This window comes from Dendrobates tinctorius, unplaced genomic scaffold (genome assembly GCF_039654945.1).
Source record: "Dendrobates tinctorius isolate UK_male_01 unplaced genomic scaffold, ASM3965494v1 ptg000113l, whole genome shotgun sequence".
In the NCBI taxonomy this organism is placed as follows: domain Eukaryota; kingdom Metazoa; phylum Chordata; class Amphibia; order Anura; family Dendrobatidae; genus Dendrobates; species Dendrobates tinctorius.
In genome coordinates, this window is record NW_027361781.1 from 15,932,825 (window position 1) to 15,960,457 (window position 27,633).

At 46.7% G+C, this 27,633-nt stretch overlaps 1 pseudogene; it reads right to left on the bottom strand.

The window, feature by feature from the left end:
- Positions 1-3,204: 3,204 nt before the first annotated feature.
- The window catches only part of LOC141101028 (torsin-1B-like), an 82,711-nt pseudogene continuing 58,282 nt past the window's right edge, over positions 3,205-27,633 (bottom strand).

The following is a 27,633-nucleotide window of genomic DNA, read 5'->3' on the forward strand; positions in this document are numbered from 1 at the left end:
CTTGGCTCATTTACAAATGCGACCTCCACAAAGACAATCCTAGCCAAGTACTGTGCAGGGGAACTAGAACATAGCAGGTAGCCAGCCGCAGCAGAAGCCATACGCAGAACGGAACCGAGCAGCTAAGTTTTTGTAATCATTAACAACCTCTTCTTAACTGGAGTTCAAACATGGGGTCTCTCTTCTGCTGGTGGAGTCACACTGTGGTTTACTAAATAGATCTCAATGCTGAGGTGGTCAGATACATAAAATCAGCGGAGCCCATCAGACTCGTATTACAAAACCACACATATCTGGTACCGTCCAGGAGACGCGGACTTCTACCCATGAAACAATGCTTTTGTAGGCAATCATTTCTAGAATATGGTGTGCTATGGAAGCAGAACATAGAGCGCCACGAAAAAAGAGAAAAGACGATTGCTCCAATCTAGCTGGCTCGCTAATGACTAGTATGGAGAAGATGTATGGAGGCTCATGATTTCAGTGCACACAGTGGTGTCTATAGGACGTCCTCCATACAGCAACTCCAATCTAGCGGTATCACTATAGGAATGACTAGAATGGAGATGTATGGAAGCTCATGATTTCTGTGCACACAGTGGTGTCTATAATACGCCTTCCATACAGCAACTCTAATCTAGCGGTATCACTATAGGAATGACTAGAATGGAGATAATGTATGGAGGTTCATGATTTCTGTGCACACAGTGGTGTCTATAGGACATCCTCCATACAGCACCTCCAATCTAGCGGTATCACTATAGGAATGACTAGAATGGAGATAATGTATGGAGGTTCATGATTTCTGTGCACACAGTGGTGTCTATAGGACGTCCTCCATACAGCACCTCCAATCTAGCGGTATCACTATAGGAATGACTAGAATGGAGATAATGTATGGAGGTTCATGATTTCTGTGCACACAGTGGTGTCTATAGGACATCCTCCATACAGCACCTCCAATCTAGCGGTATCACTATAGGAATGACTAGAATGGAGATAATGTATGGAAGCTTATGATTTCTGTGCACACAGTGGTGTCTATAATACGCCTTCCACACAGCAACTCTAATCTAGCGGTATCACTATAGGAATGACTAGAATGGAGATAATGTATGGAGGCTGATGATTTCTGTGCACACAGTGGTGTCTATAGGACATCCTCCATACAGCACCTCCAATCTAGCGGTATCACTATAGGAATGACTAGAATGGAGATAATGTATGGAGGTTCATGATTTCTGTGCACACAGTGGTGTCTATAGGACATCCTCCATACAGCACCTCCAATGTAGCGGTATCACTATAGGAATGACTAGAATGGAGATAATGTATGGAAGCTTATGATTTCGATACAGATGTTTTCCATACAGCAACTCCATCATGGCTGGCTTACTACAGAAATAACTACAAAAGAGTTGCTTTGCTACGCTGAAGTTAATTACTTTCTTGCACACAGTAGTGTTTGATAAAGCCATCCCCAAATTAAAAGTACCTGGAAGAGACGCAAAAATAAAAAAAATTAAAGCAAAAATGCAAAATCACTCCCATAAGAAATAAAAAAAAGTGCAGATATTTAACATCGTAGTCTCGAAAAAGTCAGGTCTATCAAAATATAAAATTACCTATCCCATACACAAGATGCTGTAATGAAAAGCAAAAAATGTTTTTTCGGTCACTCCTACCTACAAGAATGCAATAAAGAAAAATTAAAAACATTGAGTGTGCCAAGAGTGTGCAAAGCAGTAATCAAAGCAAAAGGTGGCTACTATGAAGAACCTAGAATATAAGACATATTTCAGTGGTTTCACACTTTTTTGGTAATTATATAATTCCACATGTGTTAATTCATAGTTTTGATGCCTTCAGAATGACTCTACAATTTTCATAGTCATGAAAATAAAGAAAACACTTTGAATGAGGTGTGTCCAAACTTTTGGTCTGTACTGTATATATTACCTGTAGTAGTTCATGAAATGTATGAGAAAAAACATATATATATCCCCAAAACAAGTTTATCCCACAGAAAGAGTGCCATATTCTACATTCTCTTGCTTTTCAGTGGAAATGTGCAGCATCCAATCCGTAAAAATCCGTTATTACGCATATATCAAAATTTTATATATATTAACAAGTTCCTGATTATAACGTTTAGGTAGAACATAATCTGAAATGTAGTGACACCCAAAGTCATGCGATAATCGCATCTAAAGGTTACAGGATTCAGTCATGCCACTAGGAGTGCAACTTAGAGGGGCTGTCCTCTTCCTCTGGTTCCTACTGGGAAATACGGAGTTGTTAAAGGACTGAAGGGCGCCCCATTATACAGCTTTAATAGACCTGGCCTGTTCACAAGTTCAATTTAGGCGGCAGCTTGTATTGCTTCTATATTGATATCCCCCTCACTCATTACTGGTGGTGGTGGGGCTGTAAGATAAAAAGTGCAGGGAACATTTAATAAAAAACAAGCTGCGCTACCCACTGAAATCCAGCATCACAAGGCTGGATGGCAGAGGTCAAGCAATGGATAAGAAGATCGTGTTGAGTAGGAAGCAAACTATCCATTAAATGGTAGTGGTATATATAAGTGGTTATTGATGCCAACCCAGATCACTCCTGTCCACTGGTGCCGGCTCTAGTTGAGGTGCTGTAGAGGATTACAGGATAAGGGTACAGGTAATGCCAATCATGCCCACCCAGCCATTGTGGATCTAAAGCCATAATTGTTAAATCAGTGCGGATCCCACCTATCTCCAGAACGGGGGAAGCCTTCACCCCTTCATTCACACTGGTTCTGGAGCTTATGTGAATAGAGAGGTGGCTGCACAGAAATGCTCTCTGGTCACTTTTATGCGAGTCCCCCCAAAAAAGTCACGCTCTACTTTTTGCAGCTCTAATAACAGTGACTAGAGAGTGTCATATGCACGACCACCTCTCCATTCACAGCCGCAGGGAGGGGACCTCATCTGTTATACATTCATGGCATATCTGATGGTTATGCCTTAAATATCTGATAGGAACAACCCTTGAAGCACTGGTAGGGTGGTCCTTGCATGTCCTGCACATGAGCTGGGCAAAGAAAGGGGAAGTCGTCCAGCTCCTTCAGCGCTGTATCTAGGTGGCATTCACCAGGGTACCAGAATCCTTCTGCTGTAAGTCCAAAGGAGCAATGGAGGAGCCTTCCAAAACTCATTAAACCACTGAAGCAAACGGTAACTAATGATACCCACAATAAGTGTAGTGTTTGCTGAGATCTGTAGGTATAAAATGCCATTCAATGTGAATAAAACCCTCCTCAATTCCTGCCATTCATACACAGAACAGAGGGAGGTGAAGTGTTGGGGCACAGTAAAGTTCTGCAAGTTTGAGGCAGCACGGGTCAGTGCAGCTAAAGTATGAAGTCCAGCTTGGTGGACACGGTTTTACTGCCTTTGTCAGCAAACAGCTTGGTTTCTTTTGGTAAATATGTCATTTCCTTAGCGACCCGAGATGCCAACGTTTCATCCTCGTAAAAGCCCCTAAGTCTGAGCTCCGCCAAAACACATTTCTTCACATGAAGGAACTCCAGAGGCAGAAACGGGACAAAGTAATCGATCAGGTTCTTCTCAATGAGGCCACTATGCCGGAAGCCACCTGGGCAAGGAAGTTAACACAATTAGTCCCACTTATATCTGGGTACAGGGGAGATCTGGGCACTTGCATGGCATGACTGAAGACCCCCATTAGGTAAGTGCTCTTGTACACCATGGCACACAGGTGGTCAGGTTGTATACAGTTAAAGTTGGCCACCTGTTGGATTGTAGACAGGTCAATGACAGCGGCATGGTGCACCAGAAGGTTAATGGGGGTTTTCTTCTTTCAGCTTTTAATTGCACAGGCATGCTCTGTTTAAAAAGAAAAATATGCTTGACACTGCCCCAGATCGCTCCATCGCTGCCCCAAATCTATGCTGACAAGCCCGCAGAGTGCTCAACTAATGGGATCAGGGGTAACACCAAGGTAGATGTCTCATGCAGTCTTCCTCCAATTAGCAGCAGCAGTCACCTGCTACAGTCATGAAGTCACCACTGTAGCAGTATCTGAGATATTCTAACGCATCAGGTATTCTAGAATATGTATGTAGGGAGTCTGTCACCCCATTTTTGCCCCATAAGCTGGGGCCACTGCCATCAGGGTCTTATCTACAGCATTCTATAACGCTGTATATAAGCCCCCGATGAAAACTGCAAGATTTGAAAAAAAGAGTTAGATTATACTCACCACGGCGTTCGGTTCGGTCCGATGGGTGTCGCCGTCCCGTCAGGCGCTTCCCATCTTCATACGATGATGTCCTCCTTCTTGCTTCTCCCTCAGCTCCTGCGCAGGCATACCGTACTTTCTCTGTCCTATTGAGGGCAGAGCAGAGTACTGCAGTGCACAGGCGCCGGACCTCTCTGACCTTTCCTGGCGCCTGCGCACTGCAGTACTTTACTCTGCCATCAACAGGGCAGATAAAGTACGCATGCGCAGGAGCCGAAGGAGAAGCAAGCAGGAGGACGTCATTGTATGAAGATGGGAGGCGATGGACCGGACCGCGACACCCACCGCACACGACTGCGCCCCCGGTGAGTATAATCTAACGTGTTTTTCTTCTCTTTCAGGTTCCATCGGGGGCTTATCTACAGCATTACCGAATGCTGTAGATAAGCCCCTGATGGCGGTGTCCCCAGCTTATGGGGCAAAAATGGGGTGACAGATTCCCTGACCCAGCCAGTTTTTACAATTCTGATCACTGACACTATATGAGGCAATTACTCTGGAATGATTCAACGGATCCCACTGATTCTGAGAATGTTTTTTCATGACATATTGTACTTCATGTAAGTGGTGAAATTTCTGCTATATAACTTGCGTTTATTTATGAAAAAAGTGAAAACTTAGCAAATATTTTTAAAATTTTGCAATTTTCAAACTTTTAATTTTTGTGCCCTTAAATCAGAGTCATATTGCACAAAATAGTTAATAAATAACATTTTCCACATGTCTACTTTACATCAGCACGATTTTGGAAATAATTTTTTTTTATTAGGAAATTATAAGGGTTAAAAGCTGACCAGCGATTTCTCATTTTTCCAACAAAATTTGCAAAACCATTTTTTATTAGGGACCACCTCACATTTGAAGTGAGTTGGGGTTCAATGTAACAGAAAATACGTAAAAAGTGACACCATTGTAAAAACAGGACCCCTCAAGGTGCGCAAAACCACATTCAAGAAGCTTGTTAACCCTTCAGGTGCTTCACGAGAACTTAAGCAATGTGGAAGGAAAAAATGAACATTTTAATTTTTTCACAAAAAAAATTTACTTTGGAACCAAACTTTTTTATTTTCACAAGGGTATCAGGAGAAAATGGACCACAAAACTTGTTGTGCAATTTCTCCTGAGTAAGGAGATAACCCATATGTGGGGGAAAGCTACTGTTTGGGCGCATGGCAGGGCTTAGAATGGAGAGAGCACGTTTGACTTTTTGAACACAAAATTGTCTGGAATCATTGGTGGGTGCCATGTCATGTTTGGAGACCCCATGATGTACCTAGTGGACCCCCACCCCAATTCTAACTGCAACCCTAACACAGCCCTAATCTCATCCGCAACCATAGCCCCAACCCCAGTCCTAACCCTAGCTATAACCCCAACCATAACGGAAGAGAAAACTTTTTTTTGTTTTATTATTTTTCCCTAACTAAGGGGGTGATGAAGGGGAATTTGATTTACTATTTTTCTTTTCTTATTTTGATCACTGTGATAGGGTCTATCACAGTGATCAAAATGAACCAATAGAAAAAAATCTCCTATTGTTGCCAGCCGGCAGATCTCTTCCCGGAAGACAATGCCAAGGGCCGGGGGACACAGCCGGAGGGACCAGAGGACACCGCAGGTATTGGGGGCGGGGGGCCCTATTTCTCTCTCTCCTCTGATGTGCTAGATCATATCAGGGGAGAGAGAAATAAATAGGAAATGGGCCTTTTTTTTTGGCGGTACCAAGACCCCAGAGGTTTTCCGACACTGAAGGGAGGGGGAGGTTGCTATAACTTTATTTCTCAGCGCCAATAAGTACCCTTAACTGCCGCTATTAAAAGGCGTATCGGCGGTTGTTAAGGGTTTAAGATTTCTGCTTGTTGTCAGCGAAGAATCTGGTATCCTGTCCTGATCACATCAAAGCAAACAGCTCTCAACATACGTACTACCCGTCAGCAGGGCGTGATCAGGACAGGTTCCCATTCACTAAAAGTAATCAGAGATCTTGTAAACAATGAGACACCTTTATGTATAAAGCACATCAGAAGGACATTATATACTTTGTATCCTGCATTTTTCACCAGTTTTCCCCTGATTATCAGTTGTCACTGACCTAGTGGATAGAGACTAGCTGCTATTATGTCTACCATACACAGCACACACACAGGCATGAGGGATTCCTACTCTATTGTCTCTATGCAGTACATGTTCAGAAGCAGTAGCATGGAGGACATTATACAGTAGTAGTGAGTGTAGCTATGAATCCAGATCTGGGGTGAAATAAAACATTTACTAAAAAGGTAAGTTGGATCTCTCTGCCTGCTGACTAACTATTCTCCTCCTCACTGTAAATTGGACCTTCAGTAAGCTGGCTTTCCATCTTGTTTTGACCAAGTAACCATTTTTCCGAGCGATTGATTATTTTAAAAGGAGGTGGGGATGGAGAAGCGGCTCATAAGTGTAGAAAGAAGTAGATTTCACTGATAAACTATATTACATGGCTTATGTTCACTTGTACTATTGATTTATAAAAAGTTTACGTAAACAATTTAGAGTTTACAACAACATACAGCAACCATTTAAGGAAGCACTCATCCTATCAAAGGCTTTATCCTCTTAATATATTGCAGTTGCAGTCATCATATTATACAGCACTGTGTACTTACAATTGCTCATTTTGCCTTTCTACCTAGATAATTGTTCTCTTTTCCATTAGGTTTATGACATCAGGTGATTAATAACTGACCAGCTGAATCCTTCTTAACTCCATGTAGAAACAGGAGGTCAATTTTCCTGTATGAGTCATTAGTCACTGCAAAAGTCCCTGGCAGGCAGAGTGGGGGGCAGATGAGTCAGGAGAAAGATAAATGCAGGGACAAGAGACTTCCTTTTTCTACATAGAGCATAGAAAAGAGATGAATAATCTGAGTAGAAAATGACAATTGTAAGTACACAGTGCTATATAATATGATGATTGCACTATATTAAGAGGATACCAACGTTGATGGGAGGAGGGCTTCTCTAAGATCTTGCATGGACGGACTCACTGTTTTTATTATTGAACAGCTCGACTGACAGCACATTCTCCACAGCTCCAGATCTTCTCTCTTTTTTCCAGAACCCCAAAACTGCAGCATCAGTCTATTGACGAGATCATCACCACCATTGCTGAGGGAAAATGACACAGAAAATGCCCCGATGAGGGTTATATTCCAATTTGATTTATACATTTATTACATTTTTACATACTCAAATAGGCGTTTGACAATCTCCCAGTGAATACAATTCCCTGACGCTTCCCCTTTTGTTAGGTTCAGTGGTGTTCAACCTGCGGCCCTCTAACTTGTCTGACACTACAATTCCCAGCATGTCCTGTCAGTCTACAGCTCCCAGGACTTGCCGTTTCACAACTGGTCAATATTTTAGTACATTAGTCAGTAATTATATCCATTTCTGGGAAAATTGTCAGTCCACAGTGCTCACCACCTAATTTTACTATAGCCAAAATGGCAAGTACCAGACGGGCACAGGGCATTAGTTACAAGTGACAGCCATGCCCATTATCATCCATAATTTACTAAGAAACAGCGTTCCTTACAACTGGCCTTTTCACCACGATCAGTGGGTCTCAAATGTCAAAGATGAAGACTAGGCCTCGTTGTCCATAGCAACCAATCACAACACAGCTTTCATTTTTTCAAAGCAGTCTAAGAAATGAAAGCTGTGTTCTCATTGGTTGCTGTGAGCAACAGGGCCTGCTTTACTGTTCTTTGGAAGAGAAAGTTTTAGTTTCCTCTATGGAAACTTGTGACACATGGAGATGGCGGGGGTACCTGAGAAAAATAATGATTGCTTTGCGATAGGAGACGCCATCTATATGCTCATAGTAGTCCAGGAAAGGCTTGATGGCGTCGATAAGACCAGAGTGGAGCTTGTCCATTTCATCAAATATAAATATGGAATGGGCACATTTACTGGTGTTTCCTCGTATCCATGACTGCAGTTGGTCCTGAGGGAGAAGACATATTCCGCTACGTATCACATCCGATTTAGCGCTGCATCCCCTCCACTAAGAACTACAGCAGGCGTCCATACATGGCAGGCCTAAAGTCCGGCAGTGGGCCCCACGATTGTGTGCCAAAGAGTTGTTATGGCCACCAGGGGCCAAACACCGGCCTTTACACCTGCCATGTAAGGCACTGTGGTGCTAATAAAAATATGGATATCTTATAGCCTACATATTGTAATATATTGTTTATATGCTTTGATATAGTGTGGTCATTAGACCAAGGGTGGAAAGTATTGCAAATATGAAATATGGTTGTTTGAATCCAAACACTATATATTGCAATATACTATGGTGTAATATAATTAATGATGAACTTAGATACTGAGCCACAAAGCGTTTGCTCTGTGTTAATACCGTAAGACAAGGTTGATAAGGTTTATTGTTCTTTGGACTTTGAAGCTCTGTGTTTCAAAGATTCCTTATCCTGATTTGCACACAAGTGATATTTGCTTTGACTGAATACTTTCTCTTTACTATACCCTGCCAATTGTGGGGTGGTTAATGGGAAGGTGCTTTCCAACTAATTCTGTGTGGTGTATTCTTACACATGTGCTAGGAAAATTACAAAGACAATAGGAATAACAACTGTATATTTAATGAAAATTTATGCTGCTTGAACAAGGAAGTCTTGTGTTCAATAATAGTATGATGCTCGAAGACAAGGGAGACCAAAATGTTTTATGGTCTCATGTAGCAATGATCATGCATGACATAATCAAGGACCAATTGTGATACACATGGGACAAGTATGCGTGTGTGCCTGGGTTACAATAGGTATCCAGTTTTCAGAATAGGTGATTATGGAAGTCATGCTGCCCATATGCTACCATCTTAGAGCATTATGCTATGAGCATGAAGAGTTAACTTTATAACAACCAACATATGTTGGACCTGGACAGGCAGCATTGATTGTTAGAGGCAAACAGATCTTGGGTTATAATCAGCAGCAAAACAAAGCTGATACATTGTGCTATTGTTAAGAGACATGCTAATGGCAAACAAATCTCTGGTTGGTGCAAACAAACTCTAAGATTGTAGTAGGCTATAACAAACAGACCTTGAAGTCTTGTGCAATTTCAAGATTCTGATGATTCAGCCTGTTATGAATGAGTCACCGTAGGAGGCAAAAACAGAAATGCTAGCTAAGTCCAGAAAACCAGAGCAGTTGGCAGCTATCGGATTGCAGACCCCTGAACCTATCAACAACTAGCAGTAGCCGTGGGGGGTTCCTACGGTGCCCTAGACCCCTCGATCACAGCCGGAGAGCTATATAGCCTAAAGACAGAAAGGGAAATCTAAACTGCCCCAGAGCAGACCCCAAAGCAATAGGCAGCCCCCAACATATAATGACGGTGAAGCAAGAAGAAAAAACACCAACACAGATAGAAATATAGACTGAGCAAATGATGGGGCCCAAGCTAACTAGATAGGACAGGATAGGAAAGCTGCTGTCTGTAATCCGCCAAAAACCCTATCAAAACAAGAGCCAACAGACTGACAGAGAAAAAAGGCCTTGAAGACGCTAGGTTTCAAAAAGACTATGTCAGTACTCAGGTATTTTCTGAAGACAGAGCAAACAGACAAAAAGTAATTCAGCTCACCCCAGCAGGGAATGGCAGAATCCAGAAAAGCAAGGCAAAATAAAACCAAAACACAAATGCAAAAAGGCAAAGCAGAAAACTTAGCTTTTGAGGAGCAGGAATCAGACTGGTCTCCTAGAATCCCTCAGAGAAATCACCAGCGAGGCAGAAGGGCGTCGGCTGCCTTATATCCAGTCAGAAATCCCAGTCACCCAGTCATCCTCTACCAGCTCAGGTGCTTGGTAATCAGCTTCACTACCTTCCTTCACCAGAAGAGGGAGTTCATCAGACCTCAATTGTGAAGGGGAAAATGAACTCATAACAGTACCTCCCCCTTGAGGAGGGGTCACCGAACCCTCATCCACGCCACCAGGGCGATCAGGGTGAGCCCGATGAAAGGCACGCACCAATCTTTTGGCATGAATATCAGAGGCAGAGACCCAGGAATTATCCTCCTGACCATAACCCTTCCACTTAACCAAATACTGGAGTCTCCGTCTAGCCAGACGGGAATCCAGTATCTTCTCTACCTCATATTCCATGTTACCTTCAACCAATACAGGGTCTGGAGGTGCCACCCCAGGAACTACTGGTTCAACAAACCTCTTCAACAAGGACTTTTGAAACAGATTATGGATTTTAAATGTGACAGGAAAAGCCAACCGAAAAGAGACCGGATTAATGATCTCCAAAATCTTGTAAGGCCCAATAAATCTAGGCTTAAACTTAGAAGAAGCTACCTTCATAGCGATACTTTTTTATGATAACCAAACCATATCACCCACCTTAAACTGGGGACCAACGGTCCTATGTCGGTTGGAAAACCGCTGGGCCTTTTCCTGGGAGAGAGATAACTTATCCACCACTTGGTCCCAGATCTGGTGCATTCTCTCCACCACAGTGTCAACACCTGGGCAGGCAGAAGGCTCCACCTGCCCTGAAGAAAATCGAGGATGAAACCCAAAGTTACAAAAAAAAGGTGACATCAAAGTAGCAGAACTAGCTCTATTATTTAAAGCAAATTCGGCCAAGGGCAAAAATGAAACCAAATCATCCTGATAAGCGGAAATAAAACATCTCAAATACGACTCCAAGGTCTGGTTTGTTCTCTCCGTCTGCCCATTGGTCTGAGGGTGAAACGCAGAGGAGAAGGACAACTGAATTCCCAGCTTGGAACAGAACGTCCTCCAAAATCTAGACACAAACTGAACTCCTCTGTCAGATACAATGTTCTCAGGAATCCCGTGCAAGCGAACCACCTGTTGCAAAAACAGGGGCACCAACTCAGAAGAAGATGGCAACTTAGGGAGTGGTACAAGATGAACCATCTTAAAGAACCTATCACAAATCACCCAAATAACAGTCATTCTCTGAGAGACAGGCATATCAGAGATGAAATCCATTGAAATATGGGTCCATGGCCTCCTGGGGACCAGCAGAGGCATCAACAACCCACTAGAGCGAGAACAAGGTTTAGACCGGGAGCAAGTCCCACAGGACTGCACAAAATTCCTGACATCACGAGACAAGGTGAGCCACCAAAAAGACCGACTCACCAGATCTCTAGTACCAAAAATACCTGGATGACCAGCCAATGCAGAGCAATGAACTTCAGACATCACTCTCTTCTTCCACTGGTCAGGAACATACAACTTTCCACTGGGACAACGCTCAGGTTTGTCCTCCTGGAACTCTTCCAGAGCATGTCTCAAATCGGGCGAGATGGCAGAAAGAACTACCCCTTCGCCTAAGATGGTAGCAGGCTTGGTCACCACAGGAGAATCAGCAAAGAAGCTCCTAGAAAGAGCGTCAGCCTTGACATTCTTAGTGCCAGGAAGAAAAGAGATTACAAAATCAAAACGCGTAAAAAAACAAGGCCCATCTAGCCTGTCTAGGGTTCAAACGTTTGGCCGACTCCAGGTAAGTCAAATTCTTGTGGTCAGTGAGGACCATGACTTGATGTTTAGCTCCCTCCAACCAATGTCTCCACTCCTCAAATGCCCATTTCATGGCCAACAGTTCCCGATTCCCCACATCATAGTTACGTTCAGATGGGGAGAAATTTTGGGAAAAGAAAGCACAGGGATTAATTTTAGATGTTACAGGATCCTTTTGGGACAAAACAGCTCCTGCACCAATCTCAGAAGCGTCCACCTCTACCTGGAACGGGAGTGAGACATTAGGTTGCCGCAAAACCGGGGCAGAACTGAAACTTCGCTTCAGCTCCTGAAAAGAAGAAACAGCCTCCGGAGACCAATTCAACACATCAGCACTAGAGTTGAGCGATACCAGCCGATACTTGAAAATATCGGATCGGAATGGATCAGCCGATCTTAAAAAAAAGTATCGGTATCGCCGATTCCGATACGGGGAACCAATGCAAGTCAATGGGGCCAAAATATCGGAATTAAAAAAAACCCTTTCTTTCCTTGTAGGTTAATTCTACATGAAGAAAAACAACTAAGAATAATGTAGAATGTATTGTGGGAGGTGGAGGAGACATTAAAGCCATAGAGGTTTAGCCCAATCAAATGGAATAGCAGGAATTAAACTTTTTTTTTAAAGATGTTAGGAGTTACAAAGATATTGACTATGTTAGCCTCATTTATATTTTGCCAGACATGTATGTCTTCTTCTTCTTTCTTCTTTCTTCTTCTTCTTCTTCTTCTACTTCCTTTTTTTACATTCTTCTTCTTCTTCTTCTACTTCCTTTTTTTACATTCTTCTTCTTCTTCTTCTACTTCCTTTTTTTACATTCTTCTTCTTCTTCTTCTACTTCCTTTTTTTACATTCTTCTTCTTCTTCTTCTACTTCCTTTTTTTACATTCTTCTTCTTATTCCTTTTTTTACATTCTTCTTCTTCTTCTTCTACTTCCTTTTTTTACATTCTTCTTCTTCTTCTTCTTCTTCTTCCTTTTCTTACATTCTTCATATTCTTCTTATTCAACAATTATTATTCTACATATTCAGCTTCTTCATCTTCTTCCTATTCTTCTTCATCATATTCTTGTTTGTGTAAGGCATTCCTGTAGTTGTTATCTAGAAAAGTTAGAAGTTTACACCTTCCGTTCTGCCTGTCACAAAAGATTTACAACAGGATTTGTCCGCGTTCAGTTTGGCCTGCAGAAGCAGGCCTTTTCCAGGGGCACCACGAGGAGGAACGGACTCACCCCCATACACTGCTTAGTCTTCTTCTGCTTATAAATAAGATAATATCATTTGCTCAGAGTATTAGTCTTATGCTTAATGTTCTTCTGCTTTGTTTTTTTTATGCTTCTTTGTCTTCTCTCTCTTGTTGTTCTGCATCTTGGTGGTTGTCTTCCTGTTCTTTGTCCTCTTGAACCAGCTGACGGTACTGGCACCCGGAGGGGCAGCAGAAGGAACAAGAGCCAATGGCACTACCGAGGACCAGCTGACGGTGCTGGAACCCGGTTACTAAGCAGGAGGTACCTGTGCTACAAAGCACTACCAAGGACCAGCAGACGTTGCCGGAACTCGGATACCGAGATGGAGGCACCTAGGCCAAAGGCTCTGACGAGAACCAGCTGACGGTGCTGGAACCCGGAGGGGTAGCATAAGCTGCAAGAGCAAATGGAAATAGCGAGGACCAGCTGACAGTGCTGGCACCCGGAGGGGCAGCAGAAGGAATAAGAGCCAATGGCACAACCGAGGACCAGCTGACGGTGCTGGAACCCGGTTACTAAGCAGGAGGTACCTGTGCTACAAAGCACTACCAAGGACCAGCAGACGTTGCCGGAACTCGGATACCGAGATGGAGGCACCTAGGCCAAAGGCTCTGACGAGAACCAGCTGACGGTGCTGGAACCCGGAGGGGTAGCATAAGCTGCAAGAGCAAATGGAAATAGCGAGGACCAGCTGACAGTGCTGGCACCCGGAGGGGCAGCAGAAGGAATAAGAGCCAATGGCACAACCGAGGACCAGCTGACGGTGCTGGAACCCGGTTACTAAGCAGGAGGTACCTGTGCTACAAAGCACTACCAAGGACCAGCAGACGTTGCCGGAACTCGGATACCGAGATGGAGGCACCTAGGCCAAAGGCTCTGATGAGAACCAGCTGACGGTGCTGGAACCTGGAGGGGTATCAGAAGTTACCCCTGAAAAGCAAAGTTGGCATGCCGCAAGCTGGCCGCAGTTACCGAATCACACAGTCCTACAGGGGGTGCTTGTCCTACTGGCACTATGGAACAAACTTTTCTTACCAGAACCCGCAGTCCACATAGGAAGCACCTAAACTGCTGGCACCCTAGCCTCGGCTAACCCAACCGCAACACGACATGGCAACTTGGGGTGGCAAACTGACATTGACACTTCCCGGAAACAGCAGGCAGGGCTGGAACCAAGCTGGGCAGGAGGGAGTACCCGTGCCAAAGTCAGTTATGAGCAGCAACTGGCGATGTTGGAGCCCAGGACAAGCACTTAGCAGGCTGAGGCCTGATGTGCTGTCAATTGGGAGGCAGCAGGACAGATTGCCATCAAAACAGCAGGGGAACAGCTGACGTTACTGAACCCCACAAACACAGGAGCTAGTGTTTTACTCTGTGAAGACGGCACTTCCGAGCAACAACTGGCTGTGTTGAAGCCCAGGGACAAGCACGGAGCAGGCTGAGGCTGCATTGAAGAAATTTTAAGATCGGTTGTAGACTACTAATTTGAACCAAGCTCCACTTAGGCCTGTGGCTTCACTGATTTTCGTATTTCCCCTGTCCTCCAACCCCGCCAGTTACAGCTCCGAAGTGGCGTCTGCACAATCCACACTTGTTCCTGTGTTACAGGTGTTCAGTCCGGTCAGTTAATCCCCTGATGTGTGTCCGGCAATGTCGCCTGCTCTGTCCACATTCCCATTATGGGAATGTGGACAGAGCAGGCGACATTGCCGGACACACATCAGGGGATTAACTGACCGGACTGAACACCTGTAACACAGGAACAAGTGTGGATTGTGCAGACGCCACTTCGGAGCTGTAACTGGCAGGGTTGGAGGACAGGGGAAATACGAGAGACAGTGGAGCCACAGGCCTAATTGGAGCACGGTTAAAAATCAGTAGTGGTACGACTGTGTAGGCAGCAGGAGACTTTGCCATCCACACAGCAGGGGATCAGCTGACATTACTGAACCCCACTGAGACACGGGAGCAAGTATCTCTTTCCGTGTGGACGGCACTTCCGAACTACAACTGGCTGTGTTGAAGCCCAGGAAATAGGAGGGTGTAGGCAGAGGCCTACTGTATTTTGAATGAGGTGACAGCAGGAGAGACTGCCATCCACACAGCAGGGGATCAGCTGACATTACTGAACCCCACTGAGACACGGGAGCAAGTATCTCTTTCCGTGTGGACGGCACTTCCGAACTACAACTGGCTGTGTTGAAGCCCAGGAAATAGGAGGGTGTAGGCTGAGGCCTACTGTATTTTGAATGAGGTGACAGCAGGAGAGACTGCCATCCACACAGCAGGGGATCAGCTGACGTTACTGAACCCCACTGAGACACGGGAGCAAGTATCTCTTTCCGTGTGGACGGCACTTCCGAACTACAACTGGCTGTGTTGAAGCCCAGGAAATAGGAGGGTGTAGGCAGAGGCCTACTGTATTTTGAATGAGGTGACAGCAGGAGAGACTGCCATCCACACAGCAGGGGATCAGCTGACATTACTGAACCCCACTGAGACACGGGAGCAAGTATCTCTTTCCGTGTGGACGGCACTTCCGAACTACAACTGGCTGTGTTGAAGCCCAGGAAATAGGAGGGTGTAGGCAGAGGCCTACTGTATTTTGAATGAGGTGACAGCAGGAGAGACTGCCATCCACACAGCAGGGGATCAGCTGACGTTACTGAACCCCACTGAGACACGGGAGCAAGTATCTCTTTCCGTGTGGACGGCACTTCCGAACTACAACTGGCTGTGTTGAAGCCCAGGAAATAGGAGGGTGTAGGCAGAGGCCTACTGTATTTTGAATGAGGTGACAGCAGGAGAGACTGCCATCCACACAGCAGGGGATCAGCTGACATTACTGAACCCCACTGAGACACGGGAGCAAGTATCTCTTTCCGTGTGGACGGCACTTCCGAACTACAACTGGCTGTGTTGAAGCCCAGGAAATAGGAGGGTGTAGGCAGAGGCCTACTGTATTTTGAATGAGGTGACAGCAGGAGAGACTGCCATCCACACAGCAGGGGATCAGCTGACATTACTGAACCCCACTGAGACACGGGAGCAAGTATCTCTTTCCGTGTGGACGGCACTTCCGAACTACAACTGGCTGTGTTGAAGCCCAGGAAATAGGAGGGTGTAGGCAGAGGCCTACTGTATTTTGAATGAGGTGACAGCAGGAGAGACTGCCATCCACACAGCAGGGGATCAGCTGACATTACTGAACCCCACTGAGACACGGGAGCAAGTATCTCTTTCCGTGTGGACGGCACTTCCGAACTACAACTGGCTGTGTTGAAGCCCAGGAAATAGGAGGGTGTAGGCAGAGGCCTACTGTATTTTGATTGAGGTGACAGCAGGAGAGACTGCCATCCACACAGCAGGGGATCAGCTGACATTACTGAACCCCACTGAGACACGGGAGCAAGTATCTCTTTCCGTGTGGACGGCACTTCCGAACTACAACTGGCTGTGTTGAAGCCCAGGAAATAGGAGGGTGTAGGCAGAGGCCTACTGTATTTTGAATGAGGTGACAGCAGGAGAGACTGCCATCCACACAGCAGGGGATCAGCTGACATTACTGAACCCCACTGAGACACGGGAGCAAGTATCTCTTTCCGTGTGGACGGCACTTCCGAACTACAACTGGCTGTGTTGAAGCCCAGGAAATAGGAGGGTGTAGGCTGAGGCCTACTGTATTTTGAATGAGGTGACAGCAGGAGAGACTGCCATCCACACAGCAGGGGATCAGCTGACGTTACTGAACCCCACTGAGACACGGGAGCAAGTATCTCTTTCCGTGTGGACGGCACTTCCGAACTACAACTGGCTGTGTTGAAGCCCAGGAAATAGGAGGGTGTAGGCAGAGGCCTACTGTATTTTGAATGAGGTGACAGCAGGAGAGACTGCCATCCACACAGCAGGGGATCAGCTGACATTACTGAACCCCACTGAGACACGGGAGCAAGTATCTCTTTCCGTGTGGACGGCACTTCCGAACTACAACTGGCTGTGTTGAAGCCCAGGAAATAGGAGGGTGTAGGCAGAGGCCTACTGTATTTTGAATGAGTTTACAGCAGGAGAGACTGCCATCCACACAGCAGGGGATCAGCTGACGTTACTGAACCCCACTGAGACACGGGAGCAAGTATCTCTTTCCGTGTGGACGGCACTTCCGAACTACAACTGGCTGTGTTGAAGCCCAGGAAATAGGAGGGTGTAGGCAGAGGCCTACTGTATTTTGAATGAGTTTACAGCAGGAGAGACTGCCATCCACACAGCAGGGGATCAGCTGACGTTACTGAACCCCACTGAGACACGGGAGCAAGTATCTCTTTCCGTGTGGACGGCACTTCCGAACTACAACTGGCTGTGTTGAAGCCCAGGAAATATGAGGGTGTAGGCAGAGGCCTACTGTATTTTGAATGAGGTGACAGCAGGAGAGACTGCCATCCACACAGCAGGGGATCAGCTGACGTTACTGAACCCCACTGAGACACGGGAGCAAGTATCTCTTTCCGTGTGGACGGCACTTCCGAACTACAACTGGCTGTGTTGAAGCCCAGGAAATAGGAGGGTATAGGCAGAGGCCTACTGTATTTTGAATGAGGTGACAGCAGAAGAGACTGCCATCCACACAGCAGGGGATCAGCTGACATTACTGAACCCCACTGAGACACGGGAGCAAGTATCTCTTTCCGTGTGGACGGCACTTCCAAACTACAACTGGCTGTGTTGAAGCCCAGGAAATAGGAGGGTGTAGGCAGAGGCCTACTGTCTTTGTAATGCGGAGACAGCAGGAGAGACTGCCATCTCCACAGCAGGGGATCAGCTGGCAATGATGAACCCCACTAACACTTGAACGAATGTGTTTGGCTCTGTGGAGACGACACTTCTGAACACCAACTGACGCTGTTGGAGCCCAGGATTAGGCGAGGAGCAGGCTGTGGCCTACTGGATTTTGGCAGGTGAAGGCAGCAGGAGACTTGCCATCTCCACAGCAGGGGAACAGCTGGCAGTGCTGAACCCCACTAACACTCTAACGAAGGTGTTTGGCTCTGTGGAGACGACACTTCTGAACACCAACTGACGCTGTTGGAGCCCAGGATTAGGCGAGGAGCAGGCTGGGGCCTACTGGATTTTGGCAGGTGAAGGCAGCAGGAGACTTGCCATCTCCACAGCAGGGGAACAGCTGGCAGTGCTGAACCCCACTAACACTCTAACGAAGGTGTTTGGCTCTGTGGAGACGACACTTCTGAACACCAACTGACGCTGTTGGAGCCCAGGATTAGGCGAGGAGCAGGCTGGGGCCTACTGGATTTTGGCAGGTGAAGGCAGCAGGAGACTTGCCATCTCCACAGCAGGGGAACAGCTGGCAGTGCTGAACCCCACTAACACTCTAACGAAGGTGTTTGGCTCTGTGGAGACGACACTTCTGAACACCAACTGACGCTGTTGGAGCCCAGGATTAGGCGAGGAGCAGGCTGGGGCCTACTGGATTTTGGCAGGTGAAGGCAGCAGGAGACTTGCCATCTCCACAGCAGGGGAACAGCTGGCAGTGCTGAACCCCACTAACACTCTAACGAATGTGTTTGGCTCTGTGGAGACGACACTTCTGAACACCAACTGAAGCTGTTGGAGCCCAGGATTACGCATGCCGCATGCAGAGGCCAATGGGCAGCGGTTTTTATGGAGGTTGTGGACTACTACTGATTCTAACCATGCTCCACTTAGGCCTCTGGCTCCACTGTCTCTACTATTTACCCTGGCCTCCAACCCCGCCAGCTACATCTCTGAAGTGGCGTCAGCACAATCTACACTTGTTCCTGTGTTACTGGTGCTCAGTCCCGTCAGTTGATCCCCTGATGTTTGTCCGGCAAGTTCGCCAGCTCTGTCCTCATTCCCACTACTGGTTATGGGAATGTGGACAGAGCAGGAGACCTTGCGGGACACACATCAGGGGATAAACTGATGGGACTGAGCCACAGGAACACAGGAACAAGTGTAGATTGTGCTGACGCCACTTCAGAGATGTAGATGGCGGGGTTGGAGGTCAGGGGAAATAGTAGAGACAGTGGAGCCAGAGACCTAAGTTGGGCACGGTTAAAAATCAGTAGTGGTTTGAATGTTGATGGAGCTGGTGACTTTGCCGTCCACACAGCAGGGGATCAGCTGGCATTACTGAACCCCACTAACACAGGAGCTAGTGTGTTTCTCTGTGCAGACGACACATCTGAGCGACAACTGGCTGTGTTGAAGCAAAGGGATTATAGTTCAGGTGGTAGAAAAATGAACACACCAGCAGACCTGGATACAGTTGCCAACCACTAATTTAGTCTGTAAGAGGAATGGCAAAGTCTTTGGAGATCCAGGCCTTGTTCATTTTCAGAAAAGTCAGCCGGTCAACATTATCAGAAGATAGTCGCGTGCGATGGTCTGTTAGTACACCACCTGCGGCACTAAAGACACGTTCCGATAATACACTGGCAGCAGGGCAAGCCAGCACCTCCAATGCATACTGGCTAAGCTCTGGCCATGTATCCAGCTTAGAGACCCAAAACTTGAAGGGGGAAGAGCCATCTGGGAGTACAGCGACAGGGCAAGACATGTAGTCTGACACCATCTGACGGAAGCGTTGCCTCCTGCTGACTCGAGGCGTCGCTGATGGTGTAGACAATTGTGGTGGACACACAAAACTTTGCCACATTTGGGCCATAGTGGTCTTGCCTTGTGCTGCGGCGCTGCCTCTGCTCCCTCTTTGTGCAGAGTTTCCTCCACTGCCTCGACGCACAGAGCTGCTTTGTAAAGCACTAGCAACAATGCTGTCGGGTGGAATGGAAAACATTATGGACTGCACCAGTGACTCTTCGTACTCCCGCATTTTACGCTCCCGGTTCAACGTTGGTATGAGCCTTTGTACGCTGTCCCGGTAGCGAGGATCTAGGAGGGTGTACACCCAATAATCAGCCGAGACGAGAATGTGGGCGATGCGGCGGTCGTTTCTCAGGCACTGCAGCATGAAATCAACCATGTGCTGCAGACTCCCAACTGCCAAAGAACCGCTGTCCCCTGTTTGAGGCGTGACCTCGGCCTGCTCTGCATCACCCCACCCTCGCTGTACATACTGAGTAGAGGTTTGTGTACCTCCCTCCTCTGGAGAGATGTCTTCCTCCTCCATCGACTCCTCCTCATCCTCCTCACAAAGTGTCCCCTGCCTAGGCCTTTGTGAGGAAACACGTAGCGCAGACTGTCCAGAAGCAGATGGCATTTGGGACTCCTCATCCTCCACCTCTTCTGAAACCTCATCCCTTAGTGCTTGCAGTGTTTGTTGAAGCAGGCAGATAAGGGGGACAGTCATGCTGACTAGTGCATCATCTGCACTCGCCATCCGCGTGGATTCATCGAAGGCACGCAAAACGAGGCAGATGTCCTTCATAGAGGCCCACTCAATGGTGCTGAAGTGTGAACGGCGCACAGTGCGACTTGTTTGCGCCTGATGCAGCTGGTACTCCATGACTGCTGCCTGCTGCTCACACAACCGCTCCAACATATGTAACGTTGAATTCCACCGGGTGGGTAGGTCACATATGATGCGATGTTCCGGAAGGCCAAATCGTCGCTGCAGAGCAGCGAGGCGCGATCTTGCCGTGCTGGAACGTCGCAAGTGAGCGCACTCTATGCGGACCTTGTGCAACAGTGCAGCAAGATCCGGATAGTCCCTCAGAAAGCTCTGCACGACCAAGTTAAGAACATGTGCCAGACATGGGATGTGTGTGAGGTTGCCTAGGCCAAGAGCTGCCACCAGATTTCGGCCATTGTCACACACTACCAAGCCCGGCTGGAGATTCGCTGGCCCAAACCACACATCGCTCTCCAGCTTGATAGCATTCCAGAGCTCCTGCGCTGTGTGGCTTCGATTCCCCAAAGAAATTAATTTGAGTACAGCCTGTTGACGTTTGGCCACGGCTGTGCTCATATCGGTCGTAACAGGCTCCTGCTCTGCTGTTTCTGAGGAACTTGAGTAGGAGGAGGAGTCTATGTGTACAGACTGGAGTCCTGCAATCCGTGGCGTTGGAAGAACACGTACAGCGCCACTCTCCAGATCCGTACCCGGCTCCACAACATTGACCCAGTGGGCAGTGAGGGAAAGGTATCGTCCCTGTCCATGGTTACTGGTCCACGCATCGGTGGTCAGGTGGACCTTGCTACTAACGGCGTTTAGTAGCGCATGTTTTATTTTGCCCTCAACATGTTTCTGCAGGGCAGGGACGCCTGCTGAAATAAAAGCGGCTGGGCACGTTGTATTGGGGGACTGCCAATGCCATTAAGTCCCGGAAGGTGTCAGTGTCCACCAGCCTGAATGACAGCATTTCAACTGCCAGAAGTTTGGCAATGCCAGCATTCAGAGACTGTGCTCGGGGATGGTTTGCCGAGTAAGGGCGCCTTTTATCCCATGCCTGTGCTACCGATGGCTGTGATGGATGGGAACGTGCTGCTATGGGTGTAATCTGACAGGGTCTCCGGACAACAGTGGCAGAGGTTCTTCCTTGGCGATCCTGTGAAGAAGCCGAACCAGCAGTGTGTGAGCTGGAGGAAGAGGGCCCAACACGAACTGAAGAGGTGGTAGGTGGTGCTGTACGTTGGCCTACGTCTTCAGGGTGTCTCTGCAACTCCAACTCGTGCTTGGTGCGCACATGTTTCCACATATTTGTGGTATTGAGGTTGCTGACATTTCTCCCTCTTTTGACTCTCTGATGACACAGCTTGCATTTGACAAAGCAAATGTCATCTGCAACTGTGTCAAAAAAGGACCACGCACTGCAACTCTTGTGAGCGCCCGGTTTGCCTTTGGAAGGAGGAATGCTCCTAACGGGTGCCGAAGTGGAGGGTACAGGCAACCAAGTCTTCCCCCTCCCTCTGCCTCCTGTTTTGGCCGGTAGGGGAATCTCTTCCTCCGAGCTGCTCCCACCACCTTCCTGTTGCTCACGCCATGATGGGTCAAGGACCTCATCATCTTCCCTCCCCTCTTCAAACAGCTGCTTCTCCGGGGTTGTCTCGCCAGCACCGTACGCACCAGAAAGTGGCAACTGAGTCTCGTCATCATCTGATGCGTACTGAGGTGTGCTGACCATAGGCACTGGTCCACTCGCCTCTTCAGATTCAGAGGGACAAAGAAGTTGCGCATCACTGCATACTCCCTCTTCTTCACATTCAGGAATGCTGCTTGGCTGGCCCCCTCTTTCCAAGCCAACAGATTCCGAGAACAGAAGTAGAGACTGTGATGGCTCCTGTCCATGTCTCTCTGACTGCCTGGGCACTTTGGCAGGTGGTGAAGAGACAGATGGTTGCTCTTCGGTGCTCTGACCCTGAGAGGATGCGGAAGTAATTGAAGTCGATGCGTTAGCTGCCATCCATCCGACAACGGCTTCAATTTGTTCCTCCCGCAGCAGTGGGGTACGTTGAGGTCCTACAAAGCTGCGCATAAAGGACTGTTGCCTGCTAAAACTGGGGGATGCTGATCCACTGGTGCCCGCAGCAGGCCCAGAATCCCCACGTCCTCTACCTGTAGAATCCCCATGTCCTCTCCCTGCAGAATCCCCACGTCCTCTCCCTGCTGAAACTCCACGCCCACGCCCACGCCCACGCGCCTTACTCCCTGCCTTCTTCATCTTGCAAGACTGCTTAAGATAGGCAAAAAAGTACAAAGGGGGGCCTTAGTGTGCTTATTCCTGAACAGCTGGTTACAGGTACAAGAAACACTAATTTTATGAAGTGTGTGTGTGTGTGTGGACTAGACTTTAATAGGAGCTGATGTGGCCTACACAAGTTCAAAATGTAGTGTTTGGTGAACTTTTTTTGTGGTTTCTTTGTTGGAAACAAACTCAAAGTATGTGAACAAAGAATTGAAACTGATAGTATCACCAACTTTTTGGAGCTATTACAATGCAGGCAGGTAACCTACAATGCAAAAGATGAGGCTCCAAAAAAATTGGGTAATACTAATCTGGCTGCGCCGGCAGGGCACAAGCCAGAGAAAAAGGCTCCTCTATCTACTCCTATATAGTGTTTGCAACCAACCAATGTTGATGGATACGGATGGATGCACACTAATAGGAGAAGAAAAAATAAGCTGCACTCAAAGACAAATATGTGTGAGGCAGTGACGCACGTTGAGCGTCCTACAACCAGACGTAGCTGCAGGACACTCTACTCAGCGTGAGCTGCACTCACACACAGTCAGAGGCCTCTCAGACAGCCGTCAACAGTGCAGCTAAGTGGGCACTGGCACTGACAGGCTGCAGAAAGGCTCCGCTGTGTACTCCTTTATAGTGTTTGCAACCACCGTAGATGGAGACGGATGGATGCACACTAATAGAAGAAAAAATGAGCTGCACTCAAATAAAAATATGTGTGAGGCACTGACGCACGCTGAGCGTCCTACAGCCAGACGTAGCTGCAGGACACACTACTCAGCGTGAGCTGCACTCACACACAGTCAGAGACCTCTCAGACAGCCGTGAACAGTGCAGCAAAGTGGACACTAGCACTGAAAGGCTGCAGAAAGGCTCCGCTGTCTACTACTAGTGTTTGCAACCAACGTATATGGATACGGATGGAAGCACACTAGATTGAAATTATGTAAAAAATGCAGCTCAAAAAATAAAAGATGTATGAGGCAGCAGTGATCACACTGGGTGGCCTACAGCCTGACGTGGCTGCAGGACCCACTCCACAGCGTGAGCTGCACTCACACAGCCCTTGCAGACAGCTGTGAACACTGCTGCTAGGGCAAAGAAGGCTACAGTGGTGGTTTATGTAGCCTGGGTAAAGCACTAGATGTTTGGTGGAATCGCTATTTCTAACTGTCCCTCACAGTCTTCTACAGCAGCCTGTCCCTAACTGAATTCACAGCAGAGTGACCAGAAATGGCGGCTGCGGTGGCTTTTATAGTGCATCATGACATCATTTCGGCAGCCAATCACAGCCATGCCAATAGTTAACATGCCTACATGCCTAACAGGATGTGCCCACACTTCGGAGGATTCCCATTGGCTTAATCAAAGCAAGCAGGCTCATAGCATGATGGGAACTTCCTATTCCGATTCCGATTCCGGAATCCGATATGACAAAAGTATCGGAACTAAGTATCGGAATTCCGATACCGCTAATATCGGCCGATACCCGATACTTGCGGTATCGGAATGCTCAACACTAATCAGCACCCTTCTTAGTCAGAACAGTCAATGGCTTGGCAATACTAGAAAATTTTGCTATAAATTTCCGATAAAAATTAGCAAAACCCAAAAACTTCTGAAGGGCCTTCAAAGAAGTGGGCTGAACCCAATCATAAATGGCCTGTACCTTGGCCGGATCCATTTCAATAGCTGACGGAGACAAAATAAATCCCAAAAATGAAATCCTCTGTACCCCAAAAAGGCATTTCGATCCTTTGACATACAGGGAATTCTCCCTCAAGATCCGGAACACAGTCCGAACATGTTCCACATGAGAATCCCAATCCTTGGAGAAGATCAAAATATCATCCAGATAGATAATCAAAAATTTATCCACAAAGTCTCGGAAAATTTCGTTCATGAAGCACTGGAAGACAGAAGGGGCATTAGTGAGCCCAAAAGGCATCACCAGGTACTCAAAATGTCCCTCCGGAGTATTAAACGCCATCTTCCATTCATCCCCATGCTTATACGCCCCCCCTGAGGTCAAGCTTGGTAAACCAGCAAGCACCTTTAACTCTGGAGAATAGATCCGAAATCAGGGGTAACGGATACTGATATTTAATAGTAATTTTGTTGAGGGCACGATAATCAATACAAGGCCTTAATGAACCATCCTTTTTGGCCACGAAAAAAACCCAGCACCTAATGGTGAAGAGAATGGTCTAATATGACCCTTCTCCAACGCCTTCTTAATATAGGATCGCATAGCCTCGTGCTCGGGTACAGATAAACTGAAGAGCCGACCCTTGGGAAATTTACACCCCGGGCTCAGTTCAATTGCACAGTCATAACTCCTATGAGGAGGTAAAGACGCAGACTCATTCTCACTAAATACATCATAAAAGTCCGCCAAATAGTCAGGAACATCATGCGACTGGGGAGAGGTGGAAAAAACCGGAGCCTCACTAAGGGCACACCGACAACCCCAACTCACCACAGACACAGATTTCCAATCCAAAACTGAATTATGAATTTGCAACCAGGGAAACCCCAGAACAATGTTATCATGCAAATTATGCAACACCAAAAATCTGCAATTTTCTTGATGGTCTGGGGCGACCTGCATTACCACCTGGGTCCAAAACTGAGGTTTATTTTTCGCCAAAGGAGTAGCATCAAGCCCCCTCAAAGGGATAGGCGTCCGCAGAGGTGTCATAGGAAATCCACAACGTTTAGCAAAATCCAAATCCATTAGGTTCAGGGCTGCTCCCGAATCCACAAAAGCCTTGGCGGAAAATGTGGACAGGGAGCAGTACAGAGTAATTGCCAGAAGAAACTTAGGTTGATCACCACCCACAGAAAATGTGTGTGCAAAATGTTTCTCTCGTTTAGGACAGACAGAAATAATATGCGAGGCATCTCCCCAAAAAAAACACAGCTTATTACACTTTCTGAACTCCTGACGTTGCTCCCTGGACAAAACTCTATCACATTGCATAGGTTCAGACACTTGTTCAACAGGTGGCAACACCTCTCGTGCAGTCCTGCGTTCACGTAAACGCCGATCAACCTGAATGGCTAATGACATAGAATCGTCCAGACCAGAGGGAACAGGAAATCCCACCATAGTATCTTTTACGGCTTCTGACAAACCCTTCCGAAAGAGAGCTGCCATGGCATTATCATTCCAGGTAGTAAGGACCGCCCATTTTCTGAATTTTTGACAGTACAATTCTGCATAATCTCGACTCTGGATCAATGCCAACAGGGTCTTTTCAGCCTGATCAATAGCATTAGCTTCGTCATACAACAAACCCAAGGCTTGAAAAAATGCGTTCACATTAGTCAGACTAGGATCATCTGGTTTCAAAGAAAACGCCCAATCCTGGGGATCGCCACGCAGCAAAGAGATGACAATTTTAACCTGCTGCGCGGAGCTCCCTGACGAGTTAGGCTTCAAGGCAAAAAATAATTTACAATTATTTTTGAAATTCAAAAATTTAGACCGATCCCCAAAAACACATCAGGAGTAGGGATCTTTGGTTCAGCAGCATGTGAATGAGCAAGGTAGGCGGAAATTCCCCGCACTTTCGCAGCGAGCTGCTCCACACAATCAGACAATTGCTTTATCTCCATTGAGAGAAAAAAAAAATTCCCCCTATGGCCTCAGAGATATAGAGGAAAAAATAACACACCTTTTTTTTTTTTTTTTCAATTCTTTCCTGCTATTGAGTACCCTAGGATCTGCGGTATGGCTGGTGATTCTGTTATGAATGAGTCACCGTAGGAGGCAAAAACAGAAATGCTAGCTAAGTCCAGAAAACCAGAGAAGTTGGCAGCTATCGGATTGCAGACCCTTGAACCTATCAACAACAACTAGCAGTAGCCGTGGGGGGTTCCTACAGTGCCCTAGACCCCTCGATCACAGCGGGAGAGCTAAATAGCCTAAAGACAGAAAGGGAAATCTAAACTGCCCCAGAGCAGACCCCAAAGCAATAGGCAGCCCCCAACATATAATGACGGTGAAGCAAGAAGAAAAAACACCAACACAGATAGAAAGATAGACTGAGCAAATGATGGTGCCCAAGCTAACTAGATAGGACAGGATAGGAAAGCTGCTGTCTGTAATCCGCCAAAAACCCTATCAAAACAAGAGCCAACAGACTGACAGAGAAAAAAGGCCTTGAAGACGCTAGGCTTCAAAAAGACTATGTCAGTACTCAGGTATTTTCTGAAGACAGAGCAAACAGACAAAAAGTAATTCAGCTCACCCCAGCAGGGAATGGCAGAATCCAGAAAAGCAAGGCAAAATAAAACCAAAACACAAATGCAAAAAGGCAAAGCAGAAAATTTAGCTTTTGAGGAGCAGGAATCAGACTGGTCTCCTAGAATCCCTCAGAGAAATCACCAGCGAGGCAGAAGGGTGTCGGCTGCCTTATATCCAGTCAGAAATCTCCGTCACCCAGTCATCCTCTACCAGCTCAGGTGCTTGGTAATCAGCCTCACTACCTTCCTTCACCAGAAGAGGGAGTTCATCAGACCTCAATGGTGAAGGGGAAAATGAACTCATAACATCAGCCTAAACATACTGCACAAATGTAATGTGGGAGTTTTGTGTATAAAAAGGTGGACCCTGTGTCAATGAGGTTGGGACATTTCCAGAAGGTATCGTGGGTGCACAGTTTCTGTGATGAAAAGACCAGAGTATTTCCTTCTTGTTGACACTGTGGTCCCTCCAGTGGAGAAGTGATGTTGCAATACTACTTGGTAATGTATCGATGCTTATTTCTCTATGTACTATACTTCATATTAATTGTATGATTCACATGAAATGAATTAATTAACAAAACAGGGTACTA